Source organism: Myotis lucifugus, unplaced genomic scaffold (assembly GCF_000147115.1).
Source record: "Myotis lucifugus unplaced genomic scaffold, Myoluc2.0 scaffold_180, whole genome shotgun sequence".
Lineage (NCBI taxonomy): Eukaryota > Metazoa > Chordata > Mammalia > Chiroptera > Vespertilionidae > Myotis > Myotis lucifugus.
Genome location: NW_005871228.1, coordinates 738,988 through 753,898, shown reverse-complemented (window position 1 = coordinate 753,898; position 14,911 = coordinate 738,988).

Here is a 14,911-nt window from a genome sequence, read left to right as displayed (position 1 = left end):
AGTCAAACTACAGTAGACTGTGTCCTGGCCAACGATGTCCCATTCTTCAAAAAATATAGCATGTGCAGCAGAAGGAAACTGGAGGATGACCAGGCCGATTCTTAGCCAGTGCTAGACTCCGCTTTTCAATGATCCTGACAGCCAGTTGTCTCGGTTTGTTCACATACCTTTGGTTTTTCAAAGAACCTCCCACCATTATCTCCTTTATCTAAGTAAGTCTTTGCATACATCTCTGATCATTTGTTTAGAATAAACGTGTAGAGTTCTCTCCTTTCACTCGTACTCATCCTTCCTTTAAGGCTCCACTCAGCATCGCCATCATTCAGAAGGTCTTTCCTTGCTGCCCTGCCTTGCCCAAGCTCTCCTCTTTGGACAGCCTTCTTGCCAATGTGTCCCAGGATTTCAGAATGGAGCCACGAAAAGAAACACAAAGATCCTCTTCTCATCCTACAGTCGAGGAGATAGAAGCTTAGGGTCCCACGAAGAATTACCGCTGCGCTTGAGACTAAACCCCCAACTCTCCGCACCCAGCCTGGCAGTGTTTCCACGATCATATGCGAGCCCTTCATTATGTTGAGCCAAGCTTGCCTTTCAGCAACTTCCATGTAGTAATTAATCAAGAAATGGCAAGATGTGTGTCTTCTAAATCTGGGAAAAACACCAAAGGAACTTGGTACATTTTTATGTAATTTATATCTGCCTAGTTCTGAGGATAAAGGTCTCCATCCCCAAACAGCTAGGAAGTAATCAACAGACCCTCTCGGAGAAAGTAACAGTTCACAGGGTGTTGTTGTAACTGTCCTCCCTTTTATTTAATTCCTATCTGTGAGACCTCTGAAATCTGGGGAGCCCTGAAACACCACAGAATACACCCACTGTCCTCCTGGACGGAGCCCAGTAAAAACAGCTTCTAATTAAATAAATGAGCTCTGCCATGTTCGCCTCAGATAGCAGAATAAGGCTTCCAATGACAAGCTCGTTTGCCTGCACTCAGTTTATTACTTGTTAAATAATCATTGAGTCTTGCTGTTCTTATCCATCTTACAACCTTTCCCTAACTGATCACAGAAGAACTGTAAAACAAACAAACAAGCAAACAAACAAACAAATTATAATAAGAGAAAAGTGGCAATGCTTAGGGGAACTTGAATGTCTGTAATGAAATCCATTAAGAAAGGAAGCAAAATGACTAATTCAGGAACTGGGTGGTAACTCATTCCATCTAATTTCTTAAACTCCTGAACTCCTGGCCCCCAAACACTTCCCTGGCCATATGTCCTCCTGAGCACCACCCGATGTAGGCATGCAAGTGTTCTCTCTCTCTCTCTCTCTCTCTCTCTCTCTCTCTCTCTCTCCCTCCCCGCCCCCTCCCCCCGCAAGCTCCAGCCACCATTCACCATTGTCTTCTCAGTAGTTCTGAAACATAGCCAATTCTACCATGCTCTGTGCCTTCCGGGATGCTATGCTTTAGATTGCAACACTGTATGCTGTTTCCCCACTGATCAAAATCCTTTCAGCCTCAGGGCCTAACTCCAGCTTCCCTGAGGGTTTCTCAGGGATAAAGTTCCCATGCCTACCTGTGCCTCCTGTACTTGCCCCAATCGGGATCAAACCTGCAACCTAGGTATGTGCCCTGACCGGGATTCAACCTTCACACTCTTTGTGACACATTTCAATGCCTTCTTTCTCTCAACTATTTTTTATTCCCTAAAAAAAAAAAAAAAAAAAAAAAAAAAAATCCTACTCATTCTTCCAGGTCTAACTCAAATGTTACCTCCTCCAGGAAGGTTCCCTGATTTTCCCTGGTCATGTTAGTTCTCTTCCTTCCTCTGTGCACCCTGAGTACTTGGGTCATGGCTCAAACCCTGGTGTCTGGATTCCCTAATCAGATCTCATTCTGACTCCACTCCATCTCAATGAAAAGCTTCCACCTTGGCTGGGGCTCAGAATCAGCCAGGGAGCTTTGTAATATACACATACCTAGTCCCCACTCCCCAAAATTCTGATTTGGCGAGTCAAATGTAGGACCCAGACATTCCTATTTTTTTAAAAAAATCCACAGATGGCTCTGAGCCACAGTGATGAGCCACGGTCTGAATAGCGAGTGGCACTCCGGCTAAGCCTGCGCTGAAGTCAATCAGTGTTCTGGGTACCCAGTGAACACACTCCTCTCTGTTGGCCATGCCCTTAGAGGGTGGGGATGACTGAGAGTCCTTCAGGTCACTTCCAATCCAACCTTCATTATCCTGATGGCATGAGGTTCAATTTCATACCCAAAGCTGTGCTATCTACTACACCAATATCAGGAAAAGGGAAAAGGGGCCTATTTCAGATATAAACAGGATTTGCTTAGAGGAGAAAGGCGTTAGAATCAGTTAGTATAATATCCCACGTGGGGAAACTGAGGCTCAGAAAAGTGAAGACAGCTACCTGAGTTTCCAGTTTTCCTGCCCCAATCCCACTGCTATCCTCACAAACCTTGTCAACTTCATCCGATACCAAGTCCCTGTAGGGTGGATATTTGAAAATAAAAAGAAGAGGGGCGTGGCCCATGCCCCTAGTGTATATCCAAGCAAAAAAAAAAACTACACTCTGCCCATCCAGCCAAAATATGATTTTCAATGAGACCTAGCCTCATAAAAGACCCCCACACACCCCACAACATCTCACATAATTTAACAAAACCCTCTTGCGCAATATTATTCAAACCAGTGTGTAAAACAGCTTCATTTAAAAAAAAAAAATTAAAATTGAATTCTGAGATAATTCAAGAGATAATTCAAGAGATAAAAGTTTTTTTTTTGTTTTTTTAAAAAAGCCAATATGCGATGATTGAGTATGCGCGACCACAACCCTTAATCTCTGCCATCCTCCGACGTGTAAACAAATCTGCTGATTGTTGGTGATATTGCTGAAAACATCACTAATCAAACCTTAAATACCAAATACGTTTAAGCAAATAACACTCCGGTTAGAGGCATGCTCCCTAATCGTGAAGGAAATCCAAATCGAGACCAGTTTGGACATGGCCAGAGCGGGACCGCAGCTCCGCATTAATTGACCACGATCCTAGAGGCAGTGCTTTCTCTTAAGCACAGAAGGCCTGAAATATGAAAGGAAATAAGGAAGAAGTCCAGGAGGCAAGCGCTAATGCAATTGCAAACTGGAATTACATCAGCAGCTTTAAACAGATGGCAGAATGGGAATAAATGTGTTAGCTCCTTTCTCTTACTTGGGCTTTCATTGTTTATATCATTAAAAATAAGGAGAGTTTAAAATAACATATATCGTCATGTCACAGAGACACGCAAAACTAGTTTGAAGAAAAGACTGAATTTGGTCCTACTCCTGGTTGTTTGGAAAACAACTGGGGGAATTCAATTAAGTCGCCAGCTGGCTATTTACAAAAGAGAATAAAACCTTGCACAGGCTCCCTGATGATGACTGAGCCGGTCAGAGAAAACTCCGGATACTCCAGAGATCGGTTCAGGACATTTCTCCTGTGTGTGAGAAGGCGGCAGTGGGTTATAGAACTTTATACTCCTGAAGTTCAGCAGACCTAACTATTATCTACTCCAGGAAAGCAAAGAGATATATGACTGTCACCACCTCAGCAGACATCACTAACCTATTATGGCATCATTCCTGCTACCTGAGATCCGGTCTCACAGCTCTTCTCGAGACAGCCCATGTAGCTTTTCCGTGACAGAGTGGGTACACGGAAGCCCATTTCCCATCCCCAGGCTTGTCCAATTCATTCATTTTTAGATGAAGAGATTGAGGTCCAAGGAGAGTAAAGTGCCCGATAATATTGATTCTAATGCTTTGCTCTATAAATGTTTATTGGTTGCTCACGACCCTATACATGTGAGTTTTGCTTCTTTTTTAAAAAAATGAGGAACCATAGTCAGAAAGGTCAAATACTGCTCTTCTTGTCAGGAGGAGGAAGCACACAAACGGCTTCTCTTCTCTGAATGCAAAGGAATATTAATAAACCTTTAAAACGCTTGAAACACACTGGGAATAAAGGGGACGTCTTTGTGGGCAGGAGGAAGGAGAAAACCTATTTAGTAGTAAATAGGAGTTGAGGTGGGAGATAGGAGCCAGCTATGGGCTCCACCCCAAATGCTGGAAAATATTTTAATTTTACAAAATTAAGGCAAAAGATAAGAATAATTAGGATTGGGCATGGAGATATGGGAGGTAGGAGCCAGATATGGGCTCCACCCCAAGCGTTTGGGGGCCCCAACGAATGCCTGAGCTTGCATTCTTACCTACATATACCCACCTTCTCTATTATGAGGTTTGGACAGGGCCACAGAGAGGAGTAAACCCGTGCCGCACTGAGACCCACTGGCTTCCACTCCGCGAGGTGTGGCGCACAACCGGCCTCAGAGGACTTGAGCTCATGTCCATATTCCAGCCTCTTTGGGAAGGCAGCTTTCACCCTCTGGAATGAAAAAATTTCTTCAAAACTTCAAATCTTCAAAATGGAGTATGAATGTGTTTTTTTTGTGTGCTCACAGGTTCTTAAAGAAAACATGGTAGGCAGCCTCCAAGATGGGCCCAGTGATCCTCAGTGACTAGTGTTCATGCCCTTGTATAACCCTTGCACACTGAGGGGGCTGATTTGTTTAACCAACAGGGTAGTGTAATAATTGTGGTGTATGTCTTCCAAGGCGAGGTCATAAAAGATATTGCGACTTTGCCTTGTTCTTTCTTGTATCACTTGCTCCAGGAAGCCAGTGTCATGATGTGAGACAAGCAGCGTGATGGAGAGGTCCACGTGGCTAGGAACTGAGGCCCTTGCCAACAGCCACCACCAATTTGCCATCAAGAGGGGTAAGCTACCTGAGAGCAGACTCTCTAGCCCAGTGTTGGTGAACCTTTTGAGCTCGGTGTGTCAGCATTTTGAAAAACCCTAACTTAACTCTGGTGCCGTGTCACATATAGAAATTTTTTGATATTTGCAACCACAGTAAAACAAAGACTTATATTTTTGATATTTATTTTATACATTTAAATGCCATTTAACAAAGAAAAATCAACCAAAAAAATGAGTTCGAGTGTCACCTCTGACACACGTGTCATAGGTTCGCCATCACTGCTCTAGCCCAAGTCATGCCTTAGGATGGCAGCAGCTCTAGTTAATATCTTGAGAGCAACCCCAGGAGAGACGCTAAGCCAAACACTCAGCTAAGCTTCCTCTGAGTTTCCGCCCACAGCCAATGTGAGATAATAAATGTTTACTGTTTTAAATCACAAAGTTCTGGGGTAATTTGTTACATGGCACCAGAGAACTAAAGATAATGACTATAAAGTGCTATCTCTTTCTCTACCTTAGGGATAATTTTGATATCATCTGAAAAATCCCAATTTCAGGTCACTGCATTTCTACTTTATTTTGTATAAATCACTTAACCTTTCCCCTTGGTTCCTCCTCCTGGGAGGGAGGAGTAGCAGAAGTAACTCAGCACTGGAAGTCATTACTAACAGAAGGTAAGAAATCTCAGTTCCCAGGACTGAAATGCAAAGGGCTTAAGCCAACACTGTTTCTCCAGTCCTGGTCTACGGAAAGGAGGATTGGGGATGGTATGTTCCAAGATGACACCCTGAGACTTCATTGCCTTACGTTAGCATCCAGACTGGTCAGCTTCTTGTTAACATTTCACCCTAAGCCTGATAAATCCCCTTGATGACTTTTGCATACACTAATTGAAGGCTTTATCTTAAAAGAGAAAATAATGGATAAATGTTTTTTCACCTGTTTCAGGTATTACAACCCCCCCCCCAAAACATTATGGATCAAAGTTCATCAATATTTCATCTAAGTAGTCACATTGAACAAAATAATAAGCCTCATCTTTTATGTTAGTTTTTCAAATCTTTCCTTTTCTTCCAAACCAGAGATGGATATCTCTTTGTTAAGAGCTAATGTTTTGTGAGAGGAACCAAGATGGTGACATAGGTAAACTTACACCTGTACTTGCTGCCTCCCACAACCACATCAAAATTACAACTAAAATACAAACAACCATCATCCAGAACTGCGGGAAAGCTGGCTGAGTGGAAGTACTACAACTAGAGAGGGAAAGAAGAAAGCGCATTGAGACTGGTAGGAGATGCGGAGGCACGGAACAGGCTGGTCCTGTACCCAGGTGTGCTGCTTTTTTAATCCGGAGGGAGATCGCCTCTTTGGAGGCCACTTGGAGGAGCAAGAAGTCCCAGCCCCACACCAGCCCCCCAGCCCAGGGTTCCAGAGCTGGGGAAAGAAGTCCCTACGGGCAGTAAGAACTACAGACTGTGAAAACAAGTGCGGATTGGGGCTGAGTGACACACAGGCTGCTAGAGACCCAGCTGCTTCTCTTAAAAGGTGGCACCGAGACTGAATTTACAAGCTCCTGCTTCCTCTGAGCTCCAGTGCTGGGCGAGGCTCTGGGGGCCCCAGACAGATATGGGGAGAAACTGGACTGTCTGGCATTGGGGCTGACACACAGGGGCGGCTTTCTTTCAGATGGAGGTGCTCACAGCAGTCATTGTTCCCATGCTGGGACCTCCTCGGTGCAGGGCCTGCTGGCAGACATTTCTGTTTGCTCCACCCTGGAGATTCCCTGAGACCCCACCCCACCCAATTTACAACCCCACCCAAGCTGTGCTGCAGCGGCTTTTGCACATGAATGGCCTGTCCTTTTTTAGCCTAAAATCTGTCAAACAAGCTGCAGCTGGGGTCAGGGAGCCCCAAAGCTATCAATAAAAGGCCCAAGGCCGGGACCAGCACCAGCCTGCCTTGCTTCACAGCTGGGCCTCACCTGGGCACTTCCAAACCTGATACAAAGAGGAGGAATCTGCAGATCTCTCTGTAGCTCCTGCTGGGTGGCCCCAGGCAGTGGCTGACTTTGTACCTCCTTGGAGATCTAAGAGCCAGTGTACCCAGTGGTCAGTGTGAGGCCATACCAGATTACAACTCTTCACATCCATAAGTGACACACGCAAGGGGCAGACTCAGTGAGCACCAAAGCCCCACTGAAGCAAGTCCTGCCCCCATAAGGGTGTCTCCTGCACAGCAGCTCTCCCACTATAGTCACAGCTTGTCCCCACAGCAGATTGGCCTGGAGGTCAATTCCTCCCAGTGATACCAACAGCAATCAAGGCTCAACTACAACAAGACTGTGCACACAGCCCACAAAGGGGTGTACAAAGAATGTCCACCTCAGGTGATTGGGGAGGCTGAACCACTGGGCCCTATAGGACACCTACTACACAAGGCCACTCTATCAACTCAAGGAGACTTAGCAGCTACCCAATACATAGAAACAAACACAGGGAAGCAGCCAAAATGCGGAGACAAAGAAACATGTCACAAATGAAAGAAATGGAAGAAAGCAAACTACTGGATATAGAGTTCAAACCCACAGTTATAAGGTTACTCAAAAATCTTCTAGATACCTCTGAGGAACTTCATGAGACCTTCAAGGATCTTAGTGAGAATGCCAAAAAAATAAATAAATAAAATGGGAAAGGACCAGTCAGAAATTAAGCATACACTGACTGAAATAAAGAGTAATATACAGGGATTCAACAGTAGACTAGAGGATCCCAAGAATCAAGTCAATGATTTGAAATACGAGGAAGCAAAAGACATCCAATCAGAAGAGCAAAAAGAAAAAAGAATCCAAAAATATGAAGATAGTGTAAGGAGCCTCTGGGACAACTTCAAGTGTACCAACATCCGAATTATGGGGGTGACAGCAGAAGAGAGAGAGCAAGATATTGAAAACCTATTTGAAGAAATAATGACAAAAAACTTCCCCTACCTAATGAAAGAAATAGATTTGCAAGTACAGGAAGTGCAGAGGACCCCAAACAAGAGGAATCCAAAGAGGACCACACCAAGACACATCATAATTAAAATGGCAAGGGCAAAAGACAAAGAGAGAATCTTAAAAAGCAGCAAGAAAAAAACAGTTAGTTACCTACAAGGGAGTACCCATACGACTGTCAGCTGATTTCTCAACAGAAACTATGCAGGCTAGAAGGGAGTGGCAAGAAATATTCAAAGTGATGAATAGCAAGACACTACAACCAAGAATACTCTACCCAGCAAAGCGATCATTTAGAATTGAAGGTCAGATAAAGACCTTCACAGACAAGAAAAAGCTAAAGGAGTTCATCACCACCAAAGCAGTATTATATGAAATGCTGAAGGGTATTCTTTAAGAAAAGGAAGAAGAAAACGGTGAAGATAAAAAATTATGAGCAACAAAGTGACAACAAATACATACCTATCAACAAGTGAATCTAAAAATCAAATGAATAAAAAATCTGATGAACAGAATAAACTGGTGAGTGGAATAGAATCAGGGGCATGGAAATGGAACAGACTGACAATTCTCAGAGGGAAAGGGGTGTAGGGGGGTGCAGGAAGAGATTAGACAAAGATCTTATATGCATGTATGCAGTACCTATGAACACAGACAATGGGGTGGCAAGGGCCTGGGGTGGGTGGGAACTGGGTGGAGGAAGCTATGGGAGGAAAAGAGAGGGACATCTGTAATAATCTCAACAATAAAGATTTAAAAAAAGATAGGTAAGAAGAAAATATGTATAGCAAGGCACAGAAAAAAATAAAGAAAAAATACAGTATGACATACATAATGTATAGAATGCATTTTCATTTTTGTGAATTTCTCCTGAGCTCAGAGTCATACCCACCATGTATGTGGAATTCCAAGGAAGAGAGAAAGAATGAGTAATAGATGACAAAATGGGGCAATATACAAGATAATGGGTGAAATTTTTCTAAACTGAAAAAAAAATACAGGGTGTCCCCAAAAATATATACATACTTTAGCAGCTAGTAGCTCAATTTTAAAATGTATTTTAATACAAAATGAAATGTATTTTAATAAACACTGCCTTTTTAATTATTCAAAGTGTGTGAATACATTTTTGGGATACACTATAAAAAAAGAGCTAACATTTTGTAAAATTAATTGCTTTCATAGTCATTTTGGAATTTGGGGTGAATTTTTCTGTTTTAAGGATTCAACGCTTTTCAAATACCCTCATCCTTGGATTAGAATGTTATTTTTTTTAAAAATCACATTGGGATTCCAATTATTTGCTAGTTATTTAAATCATCATATTTTTCCATATTTGTAGGTATGTTTCTACTCACATATTTTAATGTTGAATTGAATGGATGATGAGTTGGGCATTTTCTTTAAAAGAATTACCTTGGGCATGGAAACATTTTCTAGGTAATGTATCACTTAGGAATTTGTCCTACAGCTAAGAAATCATGTCACAGTTAAAAATACTTTGGTATTCTTATGTCTAAAGAGCAAATCCTAATTATTCTTATATTTTACCTTAATTTTGTAAAATTAAAATTTTTTTCAGCTATTTCTTACATACATATTAATTTTGGAAGCTGTCCCCCAAAACACTATCACTGAAGCCCAGATGAGCACTATAGAGAAGCCCGCAAGCTTCCTGGAGCTCAAGGACATCAGGTTCCATCTGATTCTGTCACTGGGGGATTGTGATACCTTTCCTCTTTGGGACTCCATGTCCTCATCTATGAAATACAGTGTCTGGTGGGTGGTCTCTCGAGTCCTTGCAGGTCTAATGTTCTAGGTTGACAATGAAGCATTGCAGACCTGCCACCTTGTGAGAGCCTCAAAAGTACTGTTTCCTGGTATAACACGATGGGCTTACATTGTCTCAGACAAGTTGGGACCCCAAAGTACATGTTTCACCTCTGACTTCAAGCAGGTGCAGAGTTGCTGTTCCTAATTTAATACGAGGAGCGAAGTATATAAGGTCTCTAACCATGAGAGATTTGAGGCCCACCTGGGCAGATGCATGCAAAAATCCCAGGATCATCTCTGGGAATTGGGGATTGTGGTCTTCGTCTTATTCGTAATGTTTTTAATGTCTCACAAGTAGATAAAAATAAATTAAGAAGCATTTATAGATGTTAAAGAAATGAGTACATTATAGCAAAACAAATATAGAAAAGAAAAAACAAAACCAAATCGTAATCCAACCAGCCAGATTTCTGGGGTCTATTTCTTTCCTGTCTTTTGTCTATACTTACACCTATAATTATTATAATCCTTTTCTCCCTTTTTTACACAAAATAAGAATGGTTATTAAATGCTGCATTATCCCTTTAAAGTTTGTGAAGATTTCGCCTTGAATGTTAGGCACTAATGACTAATCCCTGACATTGCAGTCATATGCATTCTGTCCTGTCCTTCCCTGAGAACCAGGCTGGGATGGGGGTTTGGGGCGCGGGTCAGGGTGGGGGTGGGGGATATAACATCACATGAGCTAGCACTTTTGGGTGTTTGCAGGGTTTCCCCAACCCTGCCATGGAGACTAGTGCTCCTGATAGGGGATTTAAAGTCTGGGGAAATGGAAACCACTCCTTTTTAGCATATGAATTTGTCACTTGACTTTCAGACACACTTTTAATCTGTACGAAGGTAGGGAGTTGCCTAAAATTGATTTCATCTCAAGAAATGGGAGCAAAGTATGCAAAAGGATAGGAACTGGGCCACATGGTTTAGCAGGGAAGCATCTGAGACCTCGAGCCCTCCCAGGGGATGTGACCGTGTCTTCCCGTCTGCATGCCTGTATCATTAACCAATTGGCGCCATGCAAAGTGTCTGTCCCATGCCAATTTCAACCCACACATGTTTATGAAGCTCTGGCACTGGGATGGGCACTGGAGGGAGACGAAATAGGAAAGGCCCGGTTGCTGCTCTGTGGGTTCGTGGTCTAGAAGGGAAGACCCGAACACATGAAAAGCTCCGATTCAAGGCAGAAGTGATGCCCCGTAACTAGCAGGGCCCTGACCGATCTGTCACATGTGGGTGTAATAATGGGGACAGTGAGATGAAATTCTACTACATGTATTCCTAATGTCCATATTCATGGGGCAAGGGGAGTAGTTTTCCTAACTGCCTTGCATCAGTTCATTCTCGAACTCATCAACTTGAACCCTGCTGTGGCTAGAATGCCATCCCTCTCCCCTTCCCTCCCCGTTCAGGGCTTTTTGCTGCCTAGAGAAGTAAGGCTGCAATTTGTTAACCTTAAATACACGCAGTCTGTTGGGAGGCAGTGTGAGCTGGAATCTTTCCGGGCTCCACTTCCTCATCTGTAAGATGAGCATCATTTTTTTTACTTACCTCCTCCCACACACCCACAACTATATACACACACACACACACACACACACACACACACACACACACACCACATCACATGAGTTAATGGATGTGAAAACAGGTTCCACATTTTAAACAGCTATAGAAACGTAAGGCTATTGTATAGTTGTTGTTTTTTTATCAGAGCTGCAGATTTATCAAGTGTTTATATTTCACCCATGGAGAGCCTTGCTTTTATTTGAAATGCAGTATCCTCATTTTTCTGAGAGAATAATCTTTATATCCAATGTCTCCAGTCTGTTTACTAGAAAGCTGTCTAGGTGACAATGTTGATATTCACAAACAAATCTGAAAACACTTCCATCTAAGAAGTGCCAAAAATCACAAATGTGTATCTTTTTAGAAATTGACTTTACCCACTGTTTTAGAACCCTGGTGAAAAAATTGTCAGTGTTAGGTGTATGTCTGCTCTGAATATTTCCGGTACGCTTCATGGGCCTGAATGTGGTTCTTGATTTATTCCTTTTAAATAACCTGCTGATCCCAGGGGGAATATCACAATCTATAAGCATCACTATTTACAATAAGATGGATTCTCCTATATTGCTAATTACAGTATTAATTTCCATTTACAAGTTGGTAATTCCTAGCATCAATCCTTTTCCTGTCATTGGGGTGGGGCCATTGTGTTCAGAGAAAGCCCCAGGAACATCTTTTTAATTCTAATCTCCAGTTGTGCTACCTGTAACAGGAAATGAGAGAAAAAAGATAAGATAATTTTCTTGATGGTGGACTAAGCAGGCAGAAATTGTGCAAGTTTCTTAACATACTCTCCATACAGAACCACACCACTCAGGGTTTTGTCAGCATCTCAGAATCATTCTCATCGTACTCCCTGCCTCATCCTTCCAGGACTAAACCAAACCTCATCCCCATACCAGGTATGAAAGCATTACCATCATGACTGCAATATTTATACTCCCATTCCACTCCTTGCATATTTCATTCCATCGCCAGGTGTGAGAAAGAATTCATGCAGTGAAAGCATTTCCCCACATCTCCTGTTTCTCTGCTTTGAGCCCTCAGTCCCAGTGCCAGCAGGAGCACCTCAAGGGCTTTCAGAAATTCAATCAGTTCCTTGATAAGAGCATAATGGGATAATAACTTTCACACTGTGTTCCTCTATGACTTGGATTTTCCACTTTTTCAGTAAAGTCTAATAATTTTGCTTCTAATGGGACAAAGAAGTAGCAAGAAGTATGGAGATGCACAGCAAAGAAAACCATCAACAAAATGAAAAGACAACCTACTGAATGGGAGAATGTACTTGCCAATGATACATCTGATAAGGGGTTAATATCCAAAAGTTATAAAGAACTCATACAACTCAATACCAAAACAAACAAATAATCAAATTAAAAAGTGGGCAAAGGACCTGAATAGACACTTTTCCAAAGGGGACATACCGATGGCCAATAGACATATGAAAAGATGCTCAACATCAATAATCATCAGAGAAATGCAAATTAAAACCACAATGAAATATCACCTTATACCTGTCAGAATGGCTATTATAAAAAAGACAAGACGTAACAAGTTTTGGTGAGGATATGGTGGGGGGAGTTAGAAGAGGGTAAAGGAGGGATAAATGGTGACGGAAAGAGACTTGACTTTGGGTGGTGAACACAATACAATATACAGATGATGTATTATAGAATTGTACAATTGAAACCTATATAATTTTATTAACCAATCTCACCCCAATAAATTTAATAAAAAAATAGAGAATCTATATGAGACCCCATGTTTTTAGCGCCCTGCTGAGCTCTCCTTTCAAATAGCTGATATTCTAAACCTTTCCTGGCCCATTTTCCACATATTATCAGAAAAGCACCTTTCTTTTTCTCCTGATCGTACCTTAAAAATTACCCCCAAACTTAGAGGTTTAAAGAAACACACATTTTTCTCACAGTTTCTGAGAAATCCAGGAGCGGCTTGGCTGCAGATAAGGTGTCTCCACGGCTTCAGTCACCTGAAAGCTTGACTGGGCTGGACAACCTGCCACCAAGGTCACTCCTGTAGCTGGTGGCTGGAGGCCTTGGTATCTCACCCCATGGGCCTCCCCATGGGCCTGCTCATGATATGGCCAATGGGGGGGGGGGGAGAGAGAGAGAGAGAGAGAGAGAGAGAGAGAGAAAGGAAGGAAGAGAGAGACTTGAATATAAAACTGAAGAGCCTAAACTTTGTGTCACATAAAATGGGGAGTCATTGATAACTGATGAAAATTGCTGAGAATCTTTCCCAAGCCTTTTTGGGGATTCATCACTGATGTCAGATTACTGTTTTATTGTCTGTGTTGACCAAAATACTGCAAGTAGTAGCTGACAGAAACTCAAGAAAACAAAATTTAGTAGCAAGAATCCTAGGACCATCCTTAAATGGCACATAAACACCACACAAAGGGAGGGAGGGGAAGAAAACCCCAAGTGTCTCATTGGAATAATATGCCAGGGAGAGAAGAAAGGTTGATTTTTAAACTTTTCTTTTACAAAACTTGGAACCACAGACCCCGTGAACTTAGATTTAGAAGGAAACTTTGAAATTCTCTAAATCAACGTAAGCCGATGACACCCAGATCTATACCTCCAGCTTCAACCATTCCTCTGAGCTCTAGGCCTGTCTACACAGCTGTCTGCTGGACGTGTCAGCTGGTTTAACTATGGGTACTTCCATTTCAACGTGTCAGAAGATGGATTCATCATTTTCCCACCCTCTTCTGCTTTGGGTATTTTATTTAATTAAATCACCATCTGCCCAGTCACCGAAGGCAAGAGCCAGTAGGCCTTCCTCTGAATGTGGGGATCCCCAGTTAAGTGGTCATCACCTCCTGATTCTACATTTCAAGCACCTATAGCTTCCCCCCAACTCTCACGCCCTCAAGTTGATTGCTTCTCCCACACGCTGGCCTCATCAAACCTCCCCTCCCTTTCCTGCCTCCACAGTCCTTTAGAAATGTGTTACCTTTTCCAGAACATTCTCCCTTGCCTGACTGGAAAACTCTTACAGCTTTCTCAGGACCTGGTTCAAATCTCGCCTCTGTCTGGGCTCCACACGTTACCACCAACTTCTGACAACATTGTTGTTTCCACGTCCCATCTGTCCCACGAAACAATGAGCTCTCTTTATTCTGCAGTTAGGAAAACTCTGGCTCCTAAAGACTAAGTGACTTAGTCAATTTCAAGTTCACCCAGTTTATCACTAGCAGAGCCAGGACTAGAAGATATTCTAAAAGCAGGGGTCATGCCCAAGGGTTCCCTAGGATAAAATGTGCACTGCTTTGTTGACCACGGAAACGTATCTTCTGGGCTAAATCCATGGTTGTTTTTGAGGTTAAAGCTGTATCCCCAAAGACATGTCCTGCGTTGGGGTGGCAGGGCCTGCCTGCTGACAGCCCAGCCAGTGGGCCCGGGAGGCTGTGCATCCAGGGACTGGGTGGGGATGTTCAGGCCTCGCTCACAGGACGGCCCATGGAGAGGAAGTGCCACTCCGATTTTCAAGTCACCATTTCCACTCCACAGAGGCCTTGTCAAGTAGGAACCTGTCAGCTTTCATCTCCATCTCTCTGGCCCCTGGGACCCAAAGTCAAATTCAGTTTCTGCTCACTTGTTTGATTTTTAGTGGCTCCTCTGGCATCCCCAGCTCCAGAACCTTTAGCAAGTGGCTTCTTTTGAAAG